Source organism: Microcebus murinus, chromosome 1 (assembly GCF_040939455.1).
Source record: "Microcebus murinus isolate Inina chromosome 1, M.murinus_Inina_mat1.0, whole genome shotgun sequence".
Classification (NCBI taxonomy): Eukaryota; Metazoa; Chordata; class Mammalia; order Primates; family Cheirogaleidae; genus Microcebus; species Microcebus murinus.
Window position 1 is genome coordinate 26,989,803 of NC_134104.1, and position 20,358 is coordinate 27,010,160.

Genomic DNA, 20,358 nt, shown 5'->3' on the forward strand with positions numbered 1-20,358 from the left:
TTCCCTAACCCATCCCTGCCTTTTTAAAATATCTAATTGAGATGCATTGAATCTACGAGATGCCAAACATAAGGATTGGAAATAGGAGGTTTGTTATTTACTATCTGGTTCTTTCTCAATATCTGGATGTTTGGTATTATTGAGGCAAACCCCAAGGCAATGCATTGTTAGCTCTGTTGCTAAAAATGTTACCTTTACCTATCCTGGTAATATTTGACTGACCTGAATCAAAGTCACATTTTCCTTCTTCCTTTTTTTCAACTTTGAATTTCTTTTGCTTAGACTTCCACAAATTGAAGTAATTTCAAAGAATCATTAAATTTCAGGTTGGAAGAGAATTTGTGAAACTGTGGATGCTGTGGATTTGAGGCTGCTTGTCTTAGAGGCACCTGTTCTACTTCCCCATTATCACACAAGTCGGTTTATAGAGGCATCTTGCTTATGGAAGAACACACGGTTAGTGTAGGCTATAAATCAAATAATGACAATGCTACCAGTCAGCACTTATATACCATTTTCTTTTCTTTTGATCCTCCTCCTTTCTCTATTTTTGTTTGCTCTTTACCTTGCTTTCCCTTTTCTTTCTCAATTTCTCACCTAACCTTTTTTTTTTTTTTTTTTGCCTGGGGATCCATGTGATACAATGGGGAATGATTACTTAAATTCTGCAGTGTGTGTTATTGTTGTTAAGTTAAAATTTCCAAAGCATTTATTATCTGCATTTTACAGAGGAGGAAATTGAGCCCTTAAGAATTTAAATAAATTGTAAAAGTCATACAGCAAGCAATTGGGTAGACCTGTGATGAGAAATCAAATCTTGATTTATTTCACACTTTTTGTTTGTTTATTTTTGTTCAGAAAGAGAAGTTTGTGTACCAGGTATTAAGGAAGAGTTAATGACCTTTGGTGATGGATCGAGCAGTAAAGTCCAAGCTAACCTACCAAGGAGTGATCTATGATAATCAGAACTAGGTCTTGAGACATGGAATGAGAAAGGGCCAAATGCATCACTCTTGACCTCGTATCTTATTTTCTTCTCATGGTCTTCAAAAAAGTCTTAGGATGCATTGAATTTTCTAATACTTGAAATGTAATTTGTAGGCTGAGAATTTCAAAGAGGTACGTTTTATAGTATAGTTGTGTATATGTTCATACAGTGGCTTTGTTTTACATGTCATATGTGTATTTGGAGTTCTATTGAAAAAGCCATGGGAAAGTTGCTATTTGTAGATTAACAGAGCCAGGTACCTTTAGTTGACAAGTGTGACTTGAATTCTCCCAGGCCAGCTCTACTTATTACTGAGGAAGAATGTTCCAAAACCATTAACAGAGATGTTGGGTCTATTGGTTCAATTGTAAACATATTGCAAAGATTGTGGACTCCATTCCTGTATTCTCCTATGAAAAGGTGGGGGAGCACTGTGTAGACCAGTGGTAATAATGTGCTACAAATCAAGTGCATGTAGGTCTACACCTCTAGAAAAAGAGCAAGAGAGAAGAAACCTAACTGTAACCCTTTATGTGGGCCATACACTGACCACATTCCTGACCTTGGTGAAGCAAATTGGGAGGGAGTATTTTCTCTCACAGGACTGTGGGCAGGAGAATTTAGAGCCTCATTACCATCCCCAAGCCTCTAACAAAATCAGATTTATCTTTCAGTTTTCTGTACCCCAATTGTAACAGTCATACTTGTTTTATATCTAGGTTCCTTGGTAGACTGTAAACTCCATGAATAGCAACTTATTCATCATTGTATTGTTGGTGACTTAAGTGCCTGGCACACAGAAGCGTGTCTATAAACATGTGATGAATTGAACTGTACCAATCCCAGCTATTGGTGAAATTTGGCTCATTTGGGTTAGGGATGGAGGCTTTATGTATCTATATATTACGATTGTTAATTATTATGCACAATTTATGAATAATAGCTGCTCTTCATTTTTTCTTTAGTCTATTTAAATTGGGATTTCTAAAAGGAAGAAATAGACATATTAATTATGCCTTTTTAGGCATATTAATTATGAGGGAAAAAGTAAAACTAACTGTTGTAACATTATAATTAATTGGCACTTGGAATAATTTGTTTTGTAATACTAATTTTCTTTAAAATACACAAGTTATGAGAAATATATACAAATATACACAAATATATGAGAAAACATGTTTATCAGAATCTTTGGGGAACAATATTTAATTTTTTTGGTAAGGAAATAAAACAAAATATTTCTAGAGCCTTCTAGGTAGTTTCTTTAGCTTCACTTCTAGCAGTCAGAAGGACCTACCAACTCAGTGCATTTAATTGCATTGGCTTTTACTGCTTAGGAAGGTGAGGCATCTTAAAGTTTCATATCTGGAGTTAATGTTGGCATTTGATAACCTTAAAAGTTACAGGGTACCAAGAATGATTGATGATTCAAAACCTGGCAAGTTATATAACTTAAGTGGTATATGAAGCCCTTTTGTTATCTTTAAAAAAATTAGAATTTTCTCTTCACTAGAGATGAATTTCCTGACTCTTAGAACATCATCATTTTCAGCTACATTAATAATTACTGGTAAGAGGCAGAAAATAAAATTTTGAAATGAAACTCAGAAATTTCTAGATGAGAAATTTATTTTCAAATGCTAATCAATATATACAGATTATTTGGGTATATGTTGTTATTTATAGCATTGATGTTTAACAAGTGCTCTTAAAATAACCTAGTTTCCTGTTTTGTGAAGACAAAATTTTGCACCAAAGGTAACTTTAGGGGTGTTTGGCAGTGAATTTCTTTTGTAAACAAGAAAAACATCTTCTCTTGCGGCTCTCATTTCTATGTATTCACATGCTTATAAATGATAGCAAAAGAAGCAACAGCTAATGGAGTAATGTCTGAAGTGAAAGGGCAGAAAAGTGAGCACATTTAGTATTTATGTGGTATTACTATTCTGTGTTTTCACCAGTGCTAAAAAGTTACCCGGAGTACCTGAACCCCTTTCCTTTCATTGATCATTAGTGTCAGTCAGTATGTTATAGAGTGCATGAATTTCTTCTATATGTTGGTATGAATTTCCCACTGCTGGATTTCTCAGCAGACACCCAAACTTAATTTCTCTTTTGTGAACTAAAACTTGTAACTGAGGTATGGCATTTCATTTTAATTAACATTATTATCCTATGCAGTGAAAAGGTGAATGGATCACTCTGAATGCTGCTAGTTGCCCCTGATACAAGTATTTTCTTAGCTTGACCAGTCATCCATCCACTTATTTTACATTTCACACATCCTTGTGTGTTCTACCTGATAATGCCAAGGAATGCTTTCCTTTGAAAGTATTCAATTAACAAACGCATTCACCTTGAATTTTAAACTTTTGTACCACAATCTTTTTTTCCTCCTTTAAAAATGACACATTCTCTTATTAAGATTATTCATTGTTTTAGCACAACTCTTTTTTGCAAAACTATCATTTTCCATCATGTTCCATTTGATGGTACATTATCTTAAACCTGTACGTTTCAGGGTTGCTAAAGGCAAAAGATGACAATATTGGTTAATATTGAGAATAGGTAAAAATGGGCAGTCAACAAAAAAAAGTAAAATTTGACTTTAAATCTTTTGAATATCTAATATTAATATGCATTTTTTCACACCAGTCATAGAAATCCAAGTACTGTTTTATGTTACTGATCTTTAAGTTGTTTCATGTGTCACAGTGAGAGTGGTAAAATTTTTTTTATAGTTGTATGAAGTGAAAAGAGAAATAATAGTATATATCACTATATGATAAAACTAAAATATCTCTGGGTTAATAGCTTGCTAGTTTAGACTGCATTTGATTTTATTTTACAGTGGCTTTTAAAGTTTGTGTTTTTTTGTTTTGGAATTCTGGTAAATGTGAACAACAATTCATATGCATATAGGTGTAAAAAAGATATTTTTAAAGATATGCTGTGTAAATATGTCCAATGGAGACAAGTAGCAAGTTTTAATTGCTTTCTGCAGTTTAAGTCACTGGCTCTGTTGAATACTTAAATGAAGCATCAGGAAAGAAAACAATTTGTATTTGTATATACTTGCCTTGAGAGTGTTGCAGGATTTAGCAGTTCTCAATGACGATTATTACTTTTAAAAAGGAAAAAAAAGAAAGTAGTGAGGGGATAGGAAGTTTTGGTATGTGGGAAGGGAAAGGAAAAATTACTTTCTAAATTGTGTTGAAGTTACCATTTATTTTGTTTTAGGCCTATTTGCATAGCACATTCTAAAGAATGGTGAAAGGTAATAATTTGTGGTGAAAATATTAGTATCCTTACTTAACACATTGCTGGGTGGTTTAACTATTAATCAGAGAGAGAGTGGAGAATAAAGAATTAGAGCTGGGGATTAAATAGGTTTTAGCATGATGGCTTTGCCACAGAAAAGCTATGAAATGGGTGAGTCATTTAATGTTTTCAGGCCTCAGAAGTAGTGTTACTTCGAAAGTGAGCTTTTATTTTCAAATGCATTGAGTATCAGGGTGCACAGAACTTAGGGCTGGGAGGATGTCCCTTATGATTTTTTGAGCTTGGCATTTAATATTTTACAGCAAAGTTTTTAGTCTAACATAATTGAACTTGTACTAGATAGGGTTAATAGGCTAGAACAAAAGGTCAAAGCATAAGGCATTAGGCTTAATTAAGGGAGAGCAGGAGTGGCAGGAGTGTGTGACAGTTAAATGGGTTTCCCACAGACTAATGTCGGTTACAGTGCAACCATGCCTCAACTTAAGTGGGTTATTTTGTGCAAAGGGCAGCAGTGATTAGCAGTTTGACATGCCAGACACTTCTGGCCAATCCCATCTGTTTTAGAGGTTAAAAAAGCACACCTTTATGAGCTGATGGATTGATTTGTGTGCCCGTCTGGTAAAGATTAGAAGTCCAAGGCCAATGCAGTAAATGTCAGTTACAGAATATTGTGCTTTCTTGGTTGGCTCATTGTTTTAACCGTCAACTGTTTTATAATGGGGGATAACTGCTGTTTATGGAGTTGAATGCAAGATGGGTGGGGGAACAGGTGAGGGAAGAGGAAAAATATTTCCTACATGGAATTGTGAATTAACATATTCTGTAGCAGGTGTTTCAAATTTTATGGCATGTTTCTGACCTGTTCCTTACAGTTTGAGTCACATTGTTCTTTTCTGAGTGTTAGCTCAGCAACACTGTCAGTCCAGAATTTAATTCTGCATACAGAATTGGTAGGTTTCTTTATTTAGGCACCTCTTTTTCAGGCAGATGGATAATTTATCTCCTATTATTATATATATTTTTAAAAGTGTAATGTTTTGTTCATTGACCTCCTCAGGAAGGGAAAAGAGAAAAGAAAAGAGGAAATGAAGAGAGCCATAGACACACAGATACACATATACACACACACACTTATGTTCTTTTATGTGGGCAGTCAGGTGCAGCCACAAAAGAGACACAGGAGAGACTCAGGACAATTGTTTATGTAGTTTATTATACTCATCAGTCCTAGAAGGCCATACGATGCAGGACCACGTGAGAAAGGATCAGCATTGGTCAGGAGGCTAACGGGGCAGGAAGTAGGAAGTAAAAGCCTAGGCTGTGGCCTTCATTGAAATTTCTGTGGAAAAGGCAAGGCAGAGCAGGGTAAGCAGGTTTAGGATTGGCTAGTTCAAATAAGCTATAGGTATATAATAATATTAATAATACGCTATAGGTATATAATAATAATAAGTTTTGAATAAGCTGTAAGTATATAAGCTCTAAACTGTAAGAGTAGTCCCTAGTTTGCCTGGTACCTGGCCCTGGGATAATAAAGGCAGAGAAATATTGCCTCCTAGGTTGTGTGTGCCAGTGAGAGGAGTTATGGGTCTGGATTGGTTAATTTGCGTATCAGAGGCATCCTCTGGCTTTGCCATATCTAAGAATTGACTAGCTCCTGGAAGGGTAGTGTCTCCCCAGCCAGAAAGGTTTTTAAGAAGTCATAATATACAGAAAATCATTTTTAAGAAGTCGTTTTTAAGAATCGTTTTTAAGAAGGTTTTTAAGAAGTCATAATATACAGAAACCTCATAATATACAGAAAATAAGAAATATAAATTATGCACATACATATATACTTGTTCTGCCCATAGAATTTAATGTAATCACCTGAGATTGAAGTGTGACTAAACCTAGATTCCAACCTGTTTCTTTCTTCATTGAAAGCTGTAAGTGATGCCATTAATATAGTTTGTTTTCAGTTCAAAATTGTAGCCCATTTAAAGATAACACAAAGACTAAGTTGTAGTTATAAAAATTGGCTTCAACATATTCTAATAGCCAAGGAAAGGAAAAAAATCCTAATTTTATGGAGATGAAATAGATTCAGATATTGTTGTCATAATCAATAAGTTTGGGAACATAAAACATTCAGTCTTTTAGGGTGGGCAGAGGGAAGTGTTTGAGAGAAACAAAAAGTTATCTCTATCGGAAGATTATCTTCAACCTGAAGTTTGAATTCAAATAAAAATATAACGAAGAATATGTAAATGACATTGGAAGATTCTGATTGATGTCATCTTCTCGTATTCTTGTCAAAGAATGTGAGCCATGAATTGCCTGTTACATAGTTACACAGATTGTGTATTTCAAGTCTGGCCCTGAATTGCTTCTTATAGAAAAAAATAAAGTATCCTAAGGAAATGTGATCACTGAAAGTTATATTGTAAATGATAATAGTAATTAGTATTTTATGAATTGTATGTATCCATTTATTTTTAAACTAAGCTAATTCAAAGGAAACTGACTTAATTTATAGAAAGAAATTGAAAAATTTTATTTCTTGTTTAGAAAGGACTGAATGACATCATGGTACTAGAGTTTATTTAGGCATACAGTACTTAAGTATGTAATCATCCTTGTGTCTTTGTGATGTAGCATCAATTGAAATAATTTGGATCTAATCCAGATTTATGTGAAAAAAGATTTGGTCTTCTCTGTAGGGAGAGAATGTGAAGAAGCATAAATTTTATATCATTGCTTCTCTTTCACTAAATCATTTTTAAATTGCAAAAGACTGGCTTGAGTAGTATAATAGTGTGTGAATGGTAAATTAAATGTGCGAAATTTACCTAATTTAATGGACAAAAACTTCTTCAATGAATCTCCTGGTGATGTTATATTAAACCTAAAATAAATACTTGACACTCTACATTTGTGCTCATATCATAAACATTTTTAAAAGTACTCTAGATCCTATCCTTTTGGTTTCCTTCCCTTTTCTCCGGTAACTTAAAGTGCCCATAATAATCTAGTTTGTGTTAGAATTGCATTTTACTAAACTAAAGGGAAATATTTTGTAGGGTTAACTTTTTTGTGTTTTGATATATTCTGAGGTTTTGAAGAATACATATTGTCCCCTGTAATCTATTAATATAGTAGTTAATTTCTGTCAATCTATTGTACTTCCCTTCTTTTACTAATGTGATATTATTGGATTTGTGACATGTAAAGTATGCTCCTCTAAGCAAATTAGTTGAACATATGCTTGTTTAGGTTATGAAAAATGAAAGCAAAAACTTAATGTGCTTAGCATCTTGTGTTTGCAGTTCTTCTCCTAAAACTATAGATTTGTAACTTGAATTTTAGTTGTTAGACATTTTTATGAGACAATGAAAAAAAAATTAGCCCTATTTTGTAATTTGATTTTAAATGCTATTAAGGTATAGAATTGTTCTAGGCAGATTAATTTTAATAAGAAAACCATGATACATGATGAACATATTTGAATATATTCTTAATATGTTATATATATTTATATTAATAAAATCAATGTATGTATATGTATGTATATGGTATATTTCCAGTAGATATGTCTGAACCTGTTGATTGTGTTAAGCATTTGGTACCTCCTAATGAAGGATGGAAAAGGTGCTACTGCACTAAGTGGATCATTTCTCCTCTGTAAATTGCATACATTTTACTTTTTTGTATTTTGTGACCTTGCAGTCAGTGACTTCAGCCCAGAATAGTTTCAAAGTCATGTAAATGAATGCAATTAAGGTATTGCTTATCATCTTACATAGTTCAGATGGAACCTTATTGGATAGAGAGGTTTATTTGTTTTATGAGGAAGGTCAAAATAAGGTTAAATTTTATTACATAAAATGATTTGGTAATGTCTTTATTTAGTTGCTGAAAAAGTAGTGTCCTAATAGGAAATGATAATGCTTTTTTTCCCTCAGTTGCCTGGAGGGCTCTTCAGGGTTTGTTTGTTTGTTTTTTCTAATAGTTATGAATTCTATTTTAAAAAGATGTCTTTTGTCTACTTCTAAGATTTTGAGAACATTCTGCCCTTACTTTTGATTCTAGGTATCTTTGATTTATGCCTAGGTGACATGCCCTGCTGCTGATAGAGGGTAGCTTTGGTGTTGCTGATGTATATGTAGGCTTACTTCGTTTTATTGTCTTTCACTTTATTGCTCTTCAAAGATACTGTGTTTTTTACAAGTTGAAAATTTGTGGCAAGCCTGCATTGAGCAAGTCTGTGGTACCATTTTTTCCAGTAGCATATGCTCACTTTATGTCTCTGTGTCACATTTTGATACTCCTCTCAATATTTTAAACATTTCCATTCTTTTTATATCTGTTATGGTGATCTGTGAACAATGATGTTTGATGTTACTATTTCAATTGTTTTGGGGACCATGAACCATGTAAACAAGTGAACTTAATCGATAAATGTGTGTGTTCAGACTGCATCACCACCTGGCCATTCCCCAATCTCTCTTCTTCTTCTCAAGCCCCCCTGTTCTCTTAGACACATCAATGGTCATATAATATCCCTATAATGGCCTCTTAAGTATTCAAATGAAAGAAAGAGTCACGCCTCTCTTACTTTAAATCAAAAGCTAGAAATGATTAAGCTTGGTGAGGAAGGCATGTCATATCTGAAAGCCAAGATACGCTGAAAGCTAGGTCTCTTGCACCAGTTAGTCAAGCTGTGAATGCAAAGGAAAAGTTCTTGAAGGAAATTAAAAGTGCTACTCCACTAAATACATGAATGACAAGAAAGCAAAACGTCCTTATTGCTAATATTGAGACAGTTTTAGTGGTCTGGATAGAAGATCAAATCAGCCACAATATTTCCTTAAGCCACAGCCTAATCCAGAACAAGGCCCTAACTCTTCAGTTCTGTGAAGGCCGAGAGAGGTGAGGAAGCTACCAAAGAAAAGTTAGGAGCTAGCAGAGATTATTTTGTGAGGTTTAAGTGGAGGAACCATCTGCCTAAAATAGAATTGCAAAGTGGAGCAATAAGTGCTGATGTTGAAGCTGCAGCAAGTTATCCAGAAGAGCTAGTTAAGGTCATTGATGAAGATGGCTACACTAAACAACAGATATTCAATGTAGATGAAACAGCCTTCTGTTGGAAGAAGATGCCATCTGGGACTTTCATAGCTAGAGAAGAGAAGTCAGTGCCTGGCTTCAAAGCTTCAAAGAACAGGCTGACTCTCTTGTTAGGGGCTAATGCAGCTGGTGACTTTAAGTGGAAGCCAATGTTTATTTACTAATATGAAAATCTTAGGTCCCTTAAGAATTATGCTAAATCTACTCTGCCTGTGCTTCATAAATGGAACCACATAGTCCAGATGATAGCACATCTGTTTACATCATGTTTTACTGAACATTTAAAGCCCAATTTTAAGACCTGTTCAAAAAAAAAAAAAAAGATTCCTTTCAAAATATTACTGCTTATTGACAATGCACCTGGTCATTCTCAAGAGCTCTGATAGAAAAAATGTACATGTTGTTTTCATGACTGCTAACACAGCACTAATTCTGAAGCCCATAGATCAGGAGTAATTTTGACTTTCAAGTCTTATTATTCACATTGTGTAAGGCCATAGCTGCCATGATAGTGATTCCTCTGAGGAATGTGGGCAAAAGTCAATTGAAAACCTTCTGGAAAGGATTCTCCATTATAGATGCCATTAACATCATTTGTTACTCATAGGATGAGGTCAAAATACTGACATTAACAGGAGTTTGGAAGAAGTTGGTTCCAACCCTTACAGATGACTTTGAGGGGTTTGAGACGTCAGTGGAGGAAGCAACTGCAGATGTGGTGGAAATAGCAAGAGAACTAGAATTAGAAACGGAGCCAGAAGATGTGATTGAATTGCTGCAATCTCATGATAAAACTTCAATGAATGAGGAGTTGCTTCTTATGGATGAGCAAAGAAAGTGGTTTCTTGAGGGGGAATCTATTCCTAGTGAATATTCTGTGAACATTGTTGAAATAATAACAAAGGATTTAGAATATTCCATAAACTTTGTTGAAAAAGCAGTTCCAGTCAGTATTTGAGAGGACTGACTCTAATTTTGAAAGAAGTTCTGTTGTGGGTAAAATGCTATCAAATAGCATTGCATACTACAGAGAAATGTTTCATAAAGAGAAGAGTAAACTGATGGGACAAAATTCATTGCTGTCTTATTTTAAGAAATTACTATAGCCACCCCAATCTTTAGCAGCCACCATCTTGATCAATCAGCAGTCATCAATGTGGAGGCAAGACCCTCCATCAGCAAAAAGATTACGATTTGCTGAAGGCTCAGAGCATTGTTAGCATTTTTTAGCAGTAAAATATTTTAAAATTAAGGTGTGTACATTGTTTATACACAACGCTATTATACACTTAATAGACTACAATGTAGTATAATACAACTTTTATATGCACTGGGAAACCAAAAAATCTGTGTTACTTTATTGCAGTATTCACTTTACTGTAGTGGTCTGGAACAGTTCTAGTGATATCTCTGAGGTATGCCTGAATGTGTTTAGGTGATTTGTATTAATGTCCAAGTACCATGCCAGTTGATACAGGACCTGAGACAGTGGCACTAGAGTCCTAGCTGACCTGGGCAGAAAGGAGACATCCCTCCCAGCCTAGCTGATTCTGGGCATTGGGAGAACATTAATATAGACACTAGAAGAGTCTTACTGATGAAGAACTGAGAGTGAATGACTGAGTGAGTGTCTGTTTGTGTGTAGTAAGCAAAAGAAAGGCAAGTATTTTTCATTGTAGTTGGTCCATATAACTATGTTCCTTTTATATTATTTTTACTTAAGCATGGTATGTCAATTGATCAAGGCTCTAAGATTCATTGATTTCATTTTGCAGACATTTACTGAGTATTATTTGTATACCTTGCACCATGCTGGCATTGAGAGATCGAAAGATGAATTAAGGGCTCACAGACACAGGGAAAGTAAGATAAGGAAGACAGAGATAAAGTGGCCTAGAGGCATAGTGGTGAAGTGCCTGCTTGACTAGGATGCTATGGAAACATCACTCTGAGAAATTTGGTACCTGTATATATCTATTTAAGAAGACTGAAGGGCCCTGGTAAAATGAAGTGATAATGAAAGGTAACTATTTTGGGAGGTTAGAATTCAGATTTATTTTGAGTCAAAGTATAATCCTTGAGAGCTGATAGTAGATTATGGGCTAGGAATTGAGAGCTATAGAAATGTAAGTCAGATATGAGTACAGTGGCTGGTCGAGACAAAGGGAATGCTGCATGATACCTGCCTTATCACCAGCTAGCTTCCCTTGCCATGCCCTATTGACCAAAATAAAACTTCTTCAGCCACCACAGTATTAAACTGTATGCTGTGTCTTTTTCTGGCTAAAAACTTGCACCCATCTTTGGTTCCTGAAAGTGTAAACTTTCCCACATGTCTATGTCATTCCATGTCTAGAATGGTTCTAATTCTGAGTTTAACATTTTCTGTTCCTAGTGGTCTGGAAAAGAAATGAAGTGTTTTAAACTCTGTGATGACCATCAAATAATTCTAATACTTTTTCTCCCAGAATCCTTGATTGAAATTCCTCTTTCACTGTCATTTCCTTGACATTAACTTTTCACATCTTTGAGAATAGGCACCATATTTACACTAGTGTAAAAACAGATAGGTGTATTTTGGTAAATAATTATGAAATGCAAGTTGTTTTATTAGATGTGATCAATAACTATGCCAGGAAAACTTGTATCATGAAGAATACTTTTTACCCTACAGTACATCTTTTTTGTTGTTTTTTGAGATGATTTATTTTAGTCAGTAGTTAAAATTCCATTGTAAAACATACTATTGAAATTCTTTAAGATAAGACACACTTGAAGTAATACTTATTTCTCTTCATTTTCAGGGAGTGTTTGGATTGTGAGCTATTTCAGAACTCTGTTCTTAGGACCCGTGATTTTAACATTTGGGAGAAACACATCCAGAAGGTATCATATTTTGTCTTATTGCTTCATTTATTTAAATGTAATCAAGCCTTTCCAATTATGGGAAAGTAATATTATTATGCTATATTGTGTTGTTTGTTTTTCTTTAACTTTCAGAATTTTTTTTAGACACAGGGTCTTGCTTTGTCCCCAGGCTGGTATTGAAGTAGTGCAATCATAGCTCACTATATACCTCAAACTCCTGGGCTCAAGTGATGCTCCTGCCTTGGCTTTGCGAGTGGCTAGAACTACAGACATGTACTACCATACTAGCTAATTTTTTTTTTTTTTTGCTTAATTTTTTGTAGAGATGGCATATCACTATCTATGTTGCCCAGGCTGATCTTGAACTCCTGGCTTCAAGTGATCCTTCTACCTTGGCCTCCCAATGTGCTAAGATTACAAGCATGAGCCACTGTGCCCTGCCAACTTTCAGATATTGATAAACTAGTTTGACATTTCTCACCAAGAAGGGGGCGGGGGTATATTTCAATCTTGATAAATCTAAATTTTATGTAAGTAAATAGAAAACCTGGTTTAGATTAAACCACTTTTGTATATTTTAAACACTAAGGTATTTACATTTTACCTTTTTAGTATAGAGCTATTTTAAAGAATGTCTTGATTCAAAAATAAGATACATAAAGTTCTTCTTTATCTAAGACAGTGTGAAGTATACAATAAACATTCAGTCTTAAAGTCCTTCCTGCCTATGACTGCTCTGCCTTCTAGTATACAGAGGAGCTGTCATCTGTATTTCTATCAGTCTGTTATCAGAATCCATTACTCAAACAGGCCACCTGGCTCTGCCTCTGTCCATTTACTAAATTTTCTCTTTGCATTATCATATTTGGTTACATCGGTATAATATAATAATTTATCTGCTTGTAGACCCAAAGTGTCAGGACATGTGACCATATTACTAGAAAGGAAAGATATTAAGATCATCATGCTGGACGCGGTGGCTCATGCCTATAATCCTAGCACTCTGGGAGGCTGAGGTAGGAGGATAGCTTGAGGTCAGGAGTTTGAGATCAGCCTGAGCAAGAGCAAGACTCTGTCTCTACTAAAAATAGAAACAATTAGTCAGGTGTGGTGTGGGTGCCTGTAGTCTGGCTACTTGGAAGGCTGAGGCAGGAGGATCACTTGAGCCCAGGAGTTTTAGGTTGCAATAAGCTATGATACCACTGCATTCTAGACCAGTGACAGAGCAAGGTTCTGTCTCAAAAAGCAATAAAAAAGATCATCAGTTGGGAAACTTGCCTGCTTTGTCTTTTTCACCTTATCTTAATCTGTTTGGGCTGCTATGACAAAATGCCATAACTTTGTGGCTTATAAACAACAGAACTTTATTTCTCACAGCTGTGGAGGCTGGGAAGTCCAAGATCAAGGTGCAAGCAGATTTAGTGTCTAGTGAAGGCCCATGTGCTCATAGATGGCTGTCTTCTCACTGTAACTTCACATATTAGAAGGAGCTTCTGGGCCTCTTTTATAAGGGCACTAATTTCATTCATGAGAGTATCACCCTCATGACCTAATCACCTCCTAATGGCCCCACCTCCAAGTACTCTCACATTGGGGATCAAGTTTCAATTTATGAATTGGGGGTGGGGCACAAACCTTCAGACTATAGTACACTCCATATACCCCACGTGGATATGCTGGCTGATTGGACTAAAGTCAGTGGTGAACAAGGTCCCCTTGGTCCATACCCAAGATTTCCTTCTTAATGTTCATCTTTATACCTCTCCTGTACCTTGTGTTTCCCTTTTTAAAAATTTTTACCATCTGTCTTGCTTAGAATAGAAACAGATGGAGAAAGGATATATAAATATATTTAATAAAATAATGTATTCTTTAAGGTTGTAAGGAATAGGCCAACTTCTTTGAATATATATTTACTTTATTAACTGAATATTCTTGATTTATACTCAGATGAATAACATAAAAATCAGTTTTACAAATTTTCTTTCTTTTTTTTTTTTTTTTTGAGACAGAGTCTCTCTGTTGCCTGGGCTGCAGTGCCATGACCTCAGCCTAGCTCACAGCAACCTCAAACTGCTGGGCTCCAAGCCATCCTTCTGTCTCAGCCTCCCGAGTAGCTGGGACTACAGGCATGAGCTACTATGCCCGGCTAATTTTTTCTATATATTTTTAGTTGGCCAATTAATTTATTTCTATTTTTAGTAGAGATGGGGTCTCACTCTTGCTCAGGCTGGTTTTGAACTCCTGACCTTGAGCGATACACCTGCCTCTGCCTCTCAGAGTGCTAGGATTACAGGTGTGAACTACCTCGCCCAGCCCAAATTTTCTTAATCACTGTCAAGTACTGTGAATTTCTAGGATTGTATGAATATATTATGTTTTCCCAGCACATTGTATTGAACTTTTAAAATAGAAATTGTTTTATATTTAAGATTCTTCACTAATTAGTAAAGCAGCATTTTCTTCCTCTTCTTGTCAGTTATGGGGGGAAGGCAAAAGCAAATAAAAAATTGAAATGAGCAAATTAGAACTGTAAAAGAACGTTTCAGTGAACCCCAAATATTAGTTAAATTTATTATGTATTTTATTAGTAAAAAGAGTTATGTGTCCAGAAACTTTGGATAATATGGAATTCAGAGTGATCTTTTTAGATTAAAGATAGAATTAACTATTTCAGTTAAATATTTGAAGGTATAAACATTCAAGCTTAGTTATAAAGGGAAATGATCTTTGACATCTTTTACCATAGATTAGTTTTGCCTGTTTTTGAACTCTATAAAATTGTGAACTGTTTTGTATCTGATTGTTTTTATCAACATTTTGTCTGTGAGAGTCATTCACTTTGTGCATATCATTTGTTTTTTCCTCCTACATCGTCTATATTCCATTATTTGATTATATTACCATTTATCTGTTCTACTGTAAATACACATCAACTGTCTTTCCAATTTGTTGCTACAAACAAGGCTGCTGTGAACTTGTTTATATCTTTTGGTAGATATGAGCATTTGTTTCTGATGAGTATAGTATATGCACAGGAGTGGAGTTGCTGAGTTGTAGGGTATGCATGTGTTTAGAGTACTAGAGTGCTTTTAAAGATATTTAGGAAATGTCATTGTATCTTTTACTAATGATAGATTTTATTGTAAGATAGACTTTTTTTCCTTCAACTTTATATAAACTCTAAAGTTGTTTTTTAGAGTTATTTAAATTTTCCCATATGTTAAAAAAATAAGTTACCTATTTTCCGATTCCATTATAATATGTATTTGGTTCACAAAACCTGGATCTGTTCTAGCCCTAGTGAAGGAAAATAGGACACGAAACCTTCTTATAAATACTTATGATTGTGGAAATACTGTAAATGGATTTTAAAGCAAATCAGACAAAACATAATGAAGACTTTATTTGTTGAATGTTTAAATATGTCCTTAAATATTTAAAGTAATGGATATTCTTGATTTACGAAAAATGTATTTTAGCATTTCTGATAAATATTTCTTGTGTCATTTGACTGTGTTTGTATTACTCTGGTGACTAGAGTGAAATTATTCATTCTAGGATATAAGTATTTGAGAAATTCTATATTAATCTTTCTCTGGGTCTTTCCTGTAGAGCAGTGCTGCTCTGTAGAAGTATAAGGGAAGCTATGCTATGTAACTTTAAATTTGAAATTTTCTGGTAGCCACATTAAAAAAGGGAAAAAGAAACAGTGAAATTAATAATATGTTATATTTAACCAAATATATGAAAATATTACCCTTTCAATGAATAACCAACATAAAATTATGAGATATTTTATATTCTTTCTCATATTAAATTTTTGAACTCTGGTATGTATTTTTGCTTATAGAACATCTCAGTTCTAACTAGTCATCTTTCAAGTGCTCAGTAGCCACATGTCCCCAGTGGTTGCTATATTGGACATCTCAGCTATAGAGTTACATCTTGGGTTTTTTTAAAGATAATGCTTTAGTCAAATTCACATATAGTTAAAATTAGCCTTAAAAATCCAATATAAAGATGCCGTGTCAGATGCTGATATACCGTCTTTAAGTAGGTCTCAAACAGCCTATTTTTCCTCCAGTGTTGGAATAAATAACATTTTCTTTGGTTGAATATCAGATAAAGCAATTAGTCAGTGTTTAGGGGGCATGCTGAATGACAAATATGTATCTTTAAACTGTAAAATCAAAATGTGTAACAGTAGATTTACATCTTCCATCTTACTCTAGGTTCTATGTAATGTAGAATTTTTTTTTTTTTTTTTTTTTGAGACAGAGTCTCGCTTTGTTGCCCAGGCTAGAGTGAGTGCCGTGGCATCAGCCTAGCTCACAGCAACCTCAAACTCCTGGGCTCAAGCGATCCTGCTGCCTCAGTCTCCCGAGTAGCTGGGACTACAGGCATGCGCCACCATGCCCGGCTAATTTTTTATATACATATCAGTTGGCCAATTAATTTCTTTCTATTTATAGTAGAGACGGGGTCTCGCTCTTGCTCAGGCTGGTTTTGAACTCCTGACCTTGAGCAATCCGCCCGCCTCGGCCTCCCAGAGAGCTAGGATTACAGGCGTGAGCCACCGCGCCCGGCCGTAATGTAGAATTTTAATGGGGGTTGTTTTCTTTTTTTAAAAATAATCATAGCTGGTTTAATTTGAATATGATAAATTGCTATGTGGTGTAACTGTACTATATTCTGAATAAAATATATTTGATATGTGTACCTATACTGTGGTTCTCAACCCCCACCCCACTTCCATGGAAAAATAAAACTGTCTTCCATGAAACTTGGCCCCCCCCCCCCCCCCCCCCCCCCCGGGGGTGCACAGCAGGAGGTGAGCAGCTGACTAGGAGGGAAGCTTCGTCTGTCTTTACAGCCTTATAGGCACTCCCCATCACTTGCATCACTGAGGTCCTCCACCCATCCCCCATCCATGGAAAAATTACCTTCCATGAAAACGGTCCCTGGTGCCAAAAAGGTTGGGGACCGCTGCCTATAGATATACCTAGGCCTTTACATTTATTAGGATACTTAAAGGCTACCTAGATTTTGAGGGTTAATATTTCATCATGTGTATTCTAGCCAAGTAGGGGAAGTCAAGACCATAAGCTATCTTACATGAATGTAGGTCAGATTTTGCCACCAGATTGGTTTTTAAAGCTTTTTGTTGTTCAAAATTGTGAGTGTGGATAAAGGCCTATCGACCTGTGAAAACAGTCAATATGGAAGGTTGCTGTGGGGGTAAAGCTTTTTGAGCGATAGTTGGCACTGTCACGCATGTTAGCAGTTGTTTTGAGTCCTGGATCTGAGGTTCTGTAGCAGTTTTACAGCCCTACCTCCCAGCACAAATTTTTTGATTGTACTTCCTCTTCCCTCTTAAAGAAAACCAACTATACCTTTTACACTCAATTCTAATTGTACATCTTGTTGGCTGTTTAAAAAAAGGAAAATCATTCCATTGCTTAACAGGCTTCGTCTCAGTTAGTAGGAAACTACAGCCACTCAATTCAAAATTCAAGCTTCCTCTTTTTTCCTCTCTCCCTTATGCTATTCTCTTTTCTTTTTCCACAGCACTGAAAACCTTTAAAATTGCAATGAGATTTATTTTTTAAAAAAAAATACGTTGATAGCATATTGATCATTTACCCCTTCTAATTCCTGAGGGAAGGAATTTCTGTTGTGTTCATGAGAAGAACCTAGCATAATGCTGGGCGTCTAGACGGACCACATAAGTATATATCGACTAAAATATTTTATTGTACATGTGGAGAAGATACACACTTTTTTCCTCTTGAAAATTTACCTTTATGGATTTTCTGGGCCAGGGAATGTTTATAATATTTAAAGGATATGAAAACAAAAATCTTCAATTATAGGCATAACCATACATTTTGATAATGTGAATAATTTGAAAGTAGTTTTTTCATCAAACTGACATATATGTCCCTTTGAAAGGTAATTTATAGATATGAAGTTTTAAAAAAATAGGGTTTATTATTATCAGGTAATTTTTCTTTTAGGTATATGTGTTTTTTTATTTGGGTAGTAAAATAATGTTGGTAATCAATTTGAGAAGTACCATTATTACCTTTATTTATAAGAGATTTCTCTTCCTATAAAATATAGGAGATACACATTATATTTTCATATTTTTAAATTAGTATAGATCAGACAGAGCTCCAAAGTTTTAGTAAGTAACTTTTGTGTAGTAAAATACAGATTGTTTTTCATTTCATATAGGTAATTTCGGATTGTGGTTTTTGAAAGTGTTATTTTTAGGTCACCAACAATAAATGTTTTTTAAATAGTACAAAAATGTAATTAAAGACATATTAAGTGATGGTATATGGTACCCTAGAATACATCCAAAGGGGATATTATAATGTTTATTTTTCATAGAATAAATAACCTTATGAGATGACTTAAGAAAGTTTTTCCTGAAAGTTTATTGGCAAGTTTTTGGTTTTACATTTTGCCTTTACTTATTCAACACATGATAGCAGTCTGCCATACATATTACTGTGTCAATAATCATTTTCATTAGAATAGGAAGAATTAAGAGTCTTGGTTATTTATTTGTCTTTCCACCACCATCTTCTAAATTCAGGCTTTAGTACTTACTGTTATACAGATACAGTAGTAACTTTCTAATTGGTCTTTTGCTTTTTAGTTTTTATTACCCAGTAAATTCTACACACTATAGAAAAATAAAGCTTTCTGAGAAATGTATCATTATTCTAAACAAAGACCTTTGCTCCCACGATAAAGGCCAAGTCCTTGTTTCTATCTGACTCCTGCTTACGGTAGCAAATATTTGGTTTGCCCATCCTTGTTAATTGCGCGTTTCTTACGCTGCCACATTATTTTTGCCATCTTCATCTCAGATGTGTTTTGGTCCCCACTAGTTGTCTTTTACCAAAATGCTGTCCATCCTGTGATTTGTGTGATCACTCTGGCAGAAGGGAACCGTGCTTTCAGCCACTCTCCCATAGTAGTTGATGAGTACCATTCACACTGCATTTATTTTTCATAGTTTATCTCTTCAGCAAGATTGTAAACTTCTAAAGGGAAGGGATAATATTTTTTATAAATTTGTGACTTAGAAAGCACTCGGCTTGATGCCTCACACATATAGGGTGATAAATCAAGCTGTTTATGAAATAAAACTCCAGGGTGTATACTGATACTATTTTAAAGTTTTAGAAACAATTTTAAAAGGGTAAAAATTCATCTTCTATTATAATGTGCAAGTTAAACTTGTATAATAAGTTTTCTTTGTGGTTTGTGTGAAGCTGAAATAATAGCATGTGTTTTAGACAGTGTATCTTCCAAAGTGTGATATGAATATTTGTGATAGCACCCATACTTTATTTTGTTGAATATATAAATTTCTTTGGCTTAACTTAATATGATACGTAGAATGGTCTTTTAATGTTCCTTACCTGAATAACAAGCAAGATGGGCTTAGCATACTAGCTGAACATCTACTATTTGCTGTTCATCCAGAAAGAAAATACAGATGCCTTTGGTGAAAATAATAAACTACCTATTTGGAAAGCAACAATTTCAAAATTAATGATTTTAAAAGTTTGGTTAACTTTCCAAAATTTATTATTAATTTTTCATATTTAATTCATATTGGAGCAAAATATATTTTTTAAAGGGTGCATCATTAACAGATTTCCCCAATTCTTTCAATTCTATTTCCTTAGAGTATTTAAAAGTAAATAGCTTACCTGGTTGGTGGAGGTTCCAAATGGGACTGAATTTGGGCTGATAAAAATTTTATTTGGTTGGGGTGCTAAGAATAGTATCTATGAATGGAACAAGTTTCTGGCATTTAGAGATTTTTTTTTCACCCCTCAAAACCCAAATCTGAGGATCATGTGTATCCGGGTGGTGGCTGTAAATTAGGTCACAGAAAAAGATGGTACAAAGTTCAGGGAGGAAATCAGTTTCATAGAATCAGCAGCTTAAACCAGGATAAATAGTGTCATCACACATAGATCTTGAAAATTTGGGCTAATTATGGTCTTATATATCTAAATGCTCAGATGTTGGTAACACAGAGCATATAGCAGAAACTGCATTTGGGAGGAGGAGACAATGATGAT

At 34.7% G+C, this 20,358-nt stretch overlaps 1 protein-coding gene across 3 annotated transcripts in view; it reads left to right on the top strand.

Moving 5' to 3' along the window:
• The window catches only part of NRIP1 (nuclear receptor interacting protein 1), an 88,028-nt gene that overhangs the window by 9,538 nt on the left and 58,132 nt on the right, over positions 1-20,358 (top strand). For all 3 annotated transcript variants that reach the window (XM_012786016.3, XM_012786015.2, XM_012786017.3), the window contains exon 2: positions 12,181-12,262. The gene's annotated coding sequence lies outside the window, so the exon portion shown is untranslated. The remainder of the gene's footprint in view (positions 1-12,180; positions 12,263-20,358) is intronic.